The following is a 9,481-nucleotide window of genomic DNA, read 5'->3' on the forward strand; positions in this document are numbered from 1 at the left end:
AACTTTTCTTTATTTTCTATTAGGTCATTGAGAGAGTTTACTGTGTTTACCTTTATCAATATCCTGTTGCCACTCGACAATAAACTTGAGTTTTTCTATAATTTATTCAATTATAGGGCATACACAGATATTACAAACAATAAATAGATTATGACATACACATCTTGATTTTAGCAAATTTCCCTATAGAAAAGTCAGAAGTAGCTAATACCGTAAGTGGGATGATAAGACCTGGGTCCGGGACCGATTTACTCTTTTATTTTAATGTCCCTAAAGGCCAAAAACACCATTCGTTTGAATTATATATAAATTTATATATGTATATACATATAGATTTATATATATATATATATGCGTACGTGAACACGATAACTATTTTTTCAGATCTTGATGAAATTTTGTTTTAAGTGTAAGGTGGGATAAACTTGAATAGGTTTGCCAATCTGCATGATCGGACCATGGGAACGGGAGTTTATGGAGTAAAAATTGAGTTTTGCCACTTTTCCAATATACCTTGTTATATAAAAAAATCAACAAACTTCGAAAAAACGAAATGCAATTATATAGAAATTTTATTGGATAAAATTAAATTTAATATAGGGCTAATCAACATTAAACCTTAAGTATAACATTATTGTATCGATATTAAATCAAATTTCTTAAAATTATTAGGTTTAATAAAAGTTTAATGTTACAGGCCTTTGGCGCGCACAGCTGGAGGACTCTATAAGTGCCAACTTGACGAAATATCCAGCAGTGCGAAATGGAGTTATTGTTCCTTGGGAGGAAAGGTTGAATTGCTTCCTGGAAAATCTTTCTGTGGACGAGTGGGGTGGCACCGAAACCATTGTGACCATCGCTCAATTGCACAATATAACACTTACAACATATTTCGAAGACGGTGGTGATGGTTTTCGGTGTCAAAGGATCATCTCAGGGGGGGAGAGTGATAGGGAAATTGCTATAGTGTACCGGCTCGCAGCTGTTAGGGGATGTGCTGGCCCTGTGAGTCGAGTGCACTATGACAGTTTAATTTGTTTTAATTAAGTGAGTTTGTATATACGTATATTTTAAACTATTTATATATATATTTTTTATTTTTATTATTTATTGCTGTATTATTATTTTTGTAATTTGGTTAAATAACCAATATTAAACATTAATTGCATAATTTCACTACAATCATTTTATTTCAGTTTAAAAGTTTCAAATTCATTGGCAATTTCAAATTACTTGTAGCTTTCAAAAGTATGGAAAATGGTATTTCCAATTTGAAGTACTGTAATGTGTTACAAAATCAAAAGGTTATAGCTAAAATTTTATGAAATTTCTGAACACATTGCCATTTTCAAAGTAAAGAACAATCCCCATAATTGTCAAGCAATATCGCTACAATGTAAAGTAATTAAAACAAATGACTCCAGATTTAAAAATAATGACTTAAGTTTTATTTGAAATAAGAGGAATAATATTACACACACTTGAAATCTTAGTAGGCCTATTTATGCTCTTACTGTACATAAGGGTAAAATTGTAAGAGTAAAATTGTGTTAATAAAATAGTTTGTAACATACTCATTTTACGAAATCCTGAATTTTTGTGAAAAATTATTATTCCAAGTTCTTTATTCTTTGACAAATTGATATAACCATTGACAACAATTAATAAACGGTTACGATATTATATTATTCTTTGTTTCAAAATAATTATCTATGTGTGTGTATATTATGAAAGAAACATATACAAAAATATAAAAATTGTTGTACTAATGCACATTAAAATAACTATTCTGAGTTCACTCATCCCGTTACGCGCAGAATAAGCGTACTCCTAGTCTATTAAATCGAGATTTGAATTTCGCAAAATAATCTTTCAGAAGCAAAGAAGTCAAAACTCAGAGTAGTTATGTTTATTATTGATTCAAAATAAAAGTTAACTTCCTACTTTATTTGTATTGAAGTAAGGATTTTCAATAACATTACCCCTCAAAAAAGATGGTACACAGCTAAAATTAAATATTTAGATGTATTGCAGTTTTTCCCCTAAAGCAATAATTGTATGCAAAATAATTTTATAATATATGTTAATGTTGTGATGTTTCAAACATGCTTTGGTATGTTGTGTTGTTGTGTTTGGTGTGTTGTGTTGTTGTGTTTTGTGTGTTGTGTTGTTGTGTGTTGTGTGCGAAGTGGATCAGAGCGAATGTGGGTCGCACATGTGACACATAAATGTTTTGTGGACATGTTAAGTTCTCACACTGAACTGCCACTGAAAACAGATGTTGATAAGTATTTTTAGTGGCTTGGAGAAGGCCTTACTATGATATGCAATAATATCACACACAAAAATGTTAAAAAATTTATATTTTTTTAGTTACATACATCCCTTAAAACTTGCAAACCGATGATACGTAAACTGTGTACCATTTCAAAGGTATTGTAATACCTAGCAATTTTCAAATATTATCATTGCGTATATCTTTAATTTTCGAGTTCTAGCTAAAATTATGTTTCCCATTTAAACCTATCTTATTTTTTTTTCATTATGTGTCACAGTCTAGATACCAACGGCATTGCAAACAATTAACGTGCGTGTTATATGGGAATAACTCGAAAACTAAAAGAGATGGTGAAGGTTTGCGTTCAAAAGTTGCAATACATTTAAATAGGTGTGCAGTATGACTCTAGAAAACTGTGTTCCAAAATAAATTATTTATTTTTGGTTTTTGTGATGTTATTGTAATATTACATATCGAAGAAAAGCTTAGCTCACAAGGAATAACAAATTGAAATCAGAGTAGAGATATATGTATTTTCAAGAAAATGATTATAAAAATGTACAATATTTAAAAAAAATCTTATTTTTTAAACAAATAATAGTCAAATTCAGATTGCACCTAAATTTTTTATTAAAAATTACTTAAAATGGTGAAAAAGACATATGTTTGTAATTGACAATTGCTAGATTTGAACTAGTGAACCTCTGGATTTGGCACATCTTGCATTAAAAAAAACATTCTAAATGCGTTTACATTAATCCTTGTGGGACAGTTGTGGGATTGGTTTAGTTGTTGTAAGGTTGAAAATCTGGAAAACCCTAAACATTTTTTAAATTGTATTAGGAATTCAGACGGATGGTATTTTGACCTTTGGGGACGTCAAAACGAAAAAAGTAAATCAGTAGCCTTCCCACCATAACACTTACCCATGATTCCCTACATGGGAAATTCACTAAAACTAAAAATGAAATTTTATCAACATGAGGAAATGTGAAATCTGTCTATTGTTGAATCGTTTGACCCTTGCAAATGTACTACCGTAATCAATGAATAGTACTACTCAGTACTAGTATAAATGTGTTTTGCAGTGTATGAATGAATCTACGCTACAACTTCCTACGATTCTACTCGCCACATTCCTCTCGTATGAATGGACGGGTGTCCCGGACCCGGATATCACAGGTGGAGGTGAGTCAACGTGTGACGTCAGAAACTGTGACGTAGGACTAGAGAGAGACGGAGATAGTCTGAGAGAGCGCAGCACTGCACTTTCCTTCTCCCTCTGCTTCTGCCACACTCGTGTTGCCTGTTGACATTTACTAGGGAAATAAATTATACAATAGATTAAACATACTCCTTTATAATATGTTTATCATACGGATTATTATAGTCAGTATGATGAAACCTGTCTCCAGACCCTCCACTGCCATCAGGAGACAGGATCCACAACACAGTTGATAAGCAGGTCTAAATCGAGTGTTGTTTACTTTTTTGTTTATAATGTTTTTTCTTTGTCGTCTTTTTTCGATTTGATGATTTCATTTACTAGACGTATTTATGAAAACTCAAAATTCCGGGGGTTCTGGTGTATATAGACTTGTACCCCGACTTGAAATTGGCTAAGCCATCTCTTTGTGAAAGTGGTAAAACATTTTCTTTTGGTGGTACAAAAATGGTACAAAATTATGACAAAGTTAATCTAATAAAATATACAACTTGTGTTTTTGGCGTTGGTCTTCCTTGAATTCTGTTTTACGTATACATGTTTTAGGGGGAAACGGAGAACCGGCCACCTCTGGCCCTAATCCGCATTTAGAAGTTTGGTTAGGTTAGGTTAGATTATATAAATATAACCTCTGAATTTACGACCAGTGGCCGGAACCCCTACACTCGTTTTAGGGAAGGGGTACGACATTAGTTTATGGTTTAAAAAAAGTTAAATAATTTCATATCCGGGACTCGGGGTATTACCCTATGGTTCTTTCCATTCCTCCTGATCATAGGATGGTAAGCCAAAGTGCCCCATAGGACATTCAAGTGCAGACTTTATTCTGTAATACGAGGGTAGTTAGTCGGCGTGTTGTTACCACTATAGACTGGATGGCGACACGTTTACGCTCGGCTGTCTGCTCAATCCCCCCTCCGCAATTTTGGGCGCCAGATGGGCGCTCAGCTGCCGCGCCACAATTTATTGACGCCCGTAGTCCTACCTGGCGCCCTGCCGCTCTTCCCGTTTACTCATGGGCTTTTACCATTGGTTTTACTGACCAGCTACTATATTGGGTTTGCTATTGGCCATATGCATAGGCCAGGCAAAGGTGGCAGATGGATAAAACTGTTCCTACAGACAAGAGAAACTACTAACCATACATTACTTTCCAACTTCTATTCCATTCCTAATTTGTCTTCCTACTCAAAAAGCGTTTTTAGTCTTGAACCAACCAAAAGCTTCTAGCCGTCTATGAACTATGTTATTATAATTTACTCCCAGCAGTTGTAGTATTGACTTTAAAATAGAGCAAGTGTACTTCTAAACCTATGGTAAAATTTGAATCATGTTTTGATGTGGTCATGTTTGTGGCGTTTGAGTAAATATTTAACATTGTGAATTACTCCATTTTCTCATATTTTTAGGGAACATTTTTCGGGTTCCAGTTTTTAGTCAAGGGTGTTTGTGGATGAGTACTACAGACTACAAATGTAGTCCGATTTTGATTAAATTTGGCATGTAAGTAGTTAAGTACTATATTCCGTTCACAAAATTTAGGCGGTTCGAGGGGAAGTTTCCCCACTTTACTCATTGTAGCAGCTGATTGTAGTTTTGACAAACATCAGCTGTTGAGCTATTACTTTAATGGTAGAATGATCAATTTTCAATCAAGGTGATACATTTCTTCCCCTAAACCACCTAAATTTTGTGAACGGAGTTTAACCCATTGCCTCCAAACTTTTTTCATTTCTTTTAAAATTTAGATATTCACATAAACGGCTCGAACAATTTTGATAAAAATTCAGCATGTTATGATCCTTCTTAAAAGCAAATGGCGCAATTCCCATTGCTGTAAAAACGACTCATAAGTGATAGAATTTTTTTGTGATTTTCCTCATAATATACTGTATGGTAGATACTCCCATCGCGGCCTTTTACAAGCAAATGAGAGAAAGTATGTGTTAGATTGATGATACCGTTTATTAAAATCTATTAGCATAGTTAAGAAAATCTTTCACATCTTATTTTAATCTTGGAAAACCCCTCACTCCCACAGTCATATGTTCGTGCCTTAATCGCCCCACAGCCCGCAGCTGTTCTGAAATGTTTTCAATTAATTAACAACAGCCGCTACAATTGAGGCAATTGACGTACTTGCCGCAGACGCCGCCTCAAACCTTCGTGGTAAGTATAATTGATTTAAATTTCTGTCTCCATAGTCTGGGTACGCCTGTTTGGACAAGTGGAAATATTGCTATGAGGAGTTATTTTCTTTTGTTTGTTGTATGTGAGCCTTGTATTTTAATTAAGATTATTGGTTTAAATGTTGGTGTAGAATGTTTTAAAAATTTTTAAGCTTATGTTACACAACTTATGAGAGGGGAGTGTCTGTTTTTATCCGTAGTCGAAGATGAAAGCAATTCAATTATTTAAATTAGTACTTACGTATTATACAGACCACTACGATAAACTGACTTCCAAATAAGATTTTAACAAAATCTTCCTAACCTAAAACATAGTCCACCCTTAAGTTACGTTTTATAGGGAGTTACTGAGTTCGTCAAAAAGAAGTATTTGCAATGTAATTTTCTGATTTTATAATTTATTTTGTTCTGCATCATCTCATATTTTGCAATATAACGTTCAATTACGAAATCATTGGAAAATCTTAATATTACAGTTAACTCTTAAAATGATTTCTTATCGAATTACCTTATATCTATTGTACGGGTTGGTGTCTGACTTTTGACACAGATAATATAACCCCTACTAGTAGGGGTTATATTATCTGTGCTTTTGACCACTTTTGCCGATACTTTGTCATATCTTTCAAGACAGATCATCATAGGTCCATTAGATTATTTTAATACATGTTTTCAATTATTGGAAAATAATTCGATTGTGTAATACAATACAAAATAATACAAGTGTAGAAGGGCACGTTGCCCATATGAACCGTGTCCATATTTTGTTAAATGCAGGTTTACAGCAACTGGATTATTTTAAAATAATTTGTATGAAGAAATATGTGCATGATTTAGAAAGTCAATAATCTGCAAAATTGCAATTTATTGCAGACTTTTTAGAGACGTTACTTCGATGTATTCATTCAGCTTAATGAAAACACAATACATAATTTGAATGCTATTAAACTAACTAAAAGGGTTGTACATGTTTACTAGCGCTACTCAGCAACAAAAACAATTTAATTTAACTCTAGTTTAATTATCTCTTCTGGCTTGAATACATTTCTGTTGGTGGCTAGGCAGCTAAGGTTTGGACCGTTTCAGTCTGTTTTCGCGATGTAGTGAATGCTGAATGTTGAGTGGTCACTTGAGGCCAAGGACGTCCGTCGCCATTGCATCACATTCTCACACTGTCTCACAGTCTTCCCACTTCCAGTGGCGCAAAAGTTCAATCACAAACCATCGGTATTTGTTTATTTATCCTTTAGATTCTTCCGGAATTGTTTACACATCACGCAAAACTGGGTTTAGAGAGGGTTGTGGCATTATCAATGATATAAAAACCATTGGTGATTGGCGGGATTTAAACCTGGAATTTGGGGAATTGAATGGGATTTGGGAACCTGGAATTTTGGGAATTGAATGGGATTTGGGAACCTGGAATTTTGGGAATTGAATGGGATTTGGGAGCCTAGAATTTTGGAAATTGGATGGGATTTGGGAGCCTAGAATTTTGGTATTGCGATGAATGGGATTTGGGAGCCTAGAATTTTGGGAATTGAATGGGATTTGGGAACCTGGGATTTTGGGAATTGAATGGAATTTGTGAATCTGGAATTTTGGGAATAGAATGGGATTTGGGAACCTGGGATTTTGGGAATTTAATGGAATTTGGGAGCCTAGAATTTTGGGAATTGAATGGGATTTGGGAACCTGGGATTTTGGGAATTTAATGGAATTTGTGAATCTGGAATTTTGGGAATAGAATGGGATTTGGGAACCTGGGATTTTGGGAATTTAATGGAATTTGGGAACCTAGAATTTTGGGAATTGAATGGGATTTGGGAACCTGGAATTTTGGGAATTGAATGGGATTTGGGAACCTGGAATTTAGGAATTGAATGGGATTTTGGAACACTCCCGTAAAATCTTAAAAACACTAATGGAATCGCTATTGCGTATCTCACAGAGGAACGAATCTACAGTATTCCTTACTACATCCACAAGAGTAAAAATGTCACCGAGAAAAGTTCAAGGGACAACCAAGGAAGGTTGTGACCTTTATTGTACAATTTTCTTGAGAATACATGAATGCACAATGAGATAGGAAGAGTTCGCGCACAATGTGTTGGCCTCGTGGAAAGTTGCCACTCCTTCAGGTAATAGTAGAGGACCTAAACTGCTCCTTTGCGGCACTCCCACACATTGCCGCACGCCCACTGCATACTCCATGGACTCCAGAGGTTAATGAGATGTATGCCTCTTCATTAGCTTGAGAATGATTCCGGACGAGTGACAACTTGGTTAGCTTTCCAACAGTGTTATGTGGCTCGAAGGAAAACGAAGTGAGAGTTTTCTGGGGAGGTCCAAATCTGTATTTATCAGGATTGAAAGCTCTGGGTATAGCCTTATGCATTATGGGCGTTACCCTGAATGTTCTTATTTTAAATTGTGTTTATGGAAACTCTCATATTGCATAAGCTTGTTTGGGTTGAGGTGAAGGTGGTCGTGTGGTATTAGGTTTGGGTTTTCTTGGATTTCCCAACGGTTGATACCGATTTAAACGGATATACCCGGAAGTTATGAGCCAATTTCCCAGATACCTTTGATTAGGCTTAGTTAGGTAAGTTTATTTAGGATAGGTTGCGTGAAGGTTTCTTATTCTTTCTGTTTCCTCCCTCAACGACGACCCTAATTCTGAACGGCTAGTTCCCATGGGGCTGGAAAAGAACATAGTCCTAAGATTTGTTTATCTTTTAATTCAAGGCCTGAAAAAACAAGGAAATCAATTCAAATAAATCTTTCTTATTGTATAAACAAAAAGAGGCAGTGCAACATGTGATACAAATTGTCAGCAATATACAGTAGAACCTTGATAACAAGACTCTCATGGGGATTATAAAATATGTCTGGTTATCAAGGTTGACTTCTTATTGAGGTTTGCAATAACATGTGTTTAGATGTAAAATAAATTCGAGGGGATTTGAAACATACACTTGTTATCAAGAGGGACTTGTTAACGAGGCTCTTCTTATCGAGGTTCCACTATATAAATAATAGATGGTAGAGCGTATGAATCTACCCAAGAAGGTTGAGATCCGTTCTTGTCACATTCTGATTTGATACTTCGAAATCAAACACTTGAGTAAAAACCTAATTTTCTGTGATCTGGGATATATACATGGTTCAACCATGTGATCGCAAAAAATACTATTTGGGCACCTTCGAGATTTTTGGGATGGCCCAAAAAATGGATACAACTTACCACACTAACCCCACCCTATATTCTCGATCCCTCACTCTACTCGTCGCAGCCAGTTTTTAAACGTCCCGAGTAATCGTGGCCAAGACTAGACAGGACACTTGTTGTAGTTCACTTGGCAAGATTCAGGTGTTCAAGTGAGTCACGCTGAGTCAGCCAGACGTTTGCCAACTTGAACGTTCAACTTGCACCTGCTTAGTCTTCTCACTTCTCAGACAAACTGTTTATTGACGACAAAAAGTTGCCACGCGTGTGGTGTAGGCCTGCTGGAATAGCCAAGCAGTAATGTGACATAGGGGAGTGAGTTGGTGTATTGGTAGAGCGCGGGACATCGGAGTATGAGGTTTCGGGTTCAAATCCCGTCAATCACCAATGTGTGATAATGCCAATAGGAATATCCTGAAGTAATGTGTATGGACAGTTACGGACTAGAATCTAGCGTCCTGGTGGAGAGTGAAGTCGAGACATAAAAATTCTCCGTATTTCGAAGTGTGACTAATTGAATTGTTTCCCAAAACAAAACTATTCTCGGTTTCCAAAGCTGA

Source organism: Macrosteles quadrilineatus, unplaced genomic scaffold, assembly GCF_028750875.1.
Source record: "Macrosteles quadrilineatus isolate MER2022 unplaced genomic scaffold, UCM_ALF_1.0 Scaffold_6__1_contigs__length_79288215, whole genome shotgun sequence".
In the NCBI taxonomy this organism is placed as follows: Eukaryota; Metazoa; Arthropoda; class Insecta; order Hemiptera; family Cicadellidae; genus Macrosteles; species Macrosteles quadrilineatus.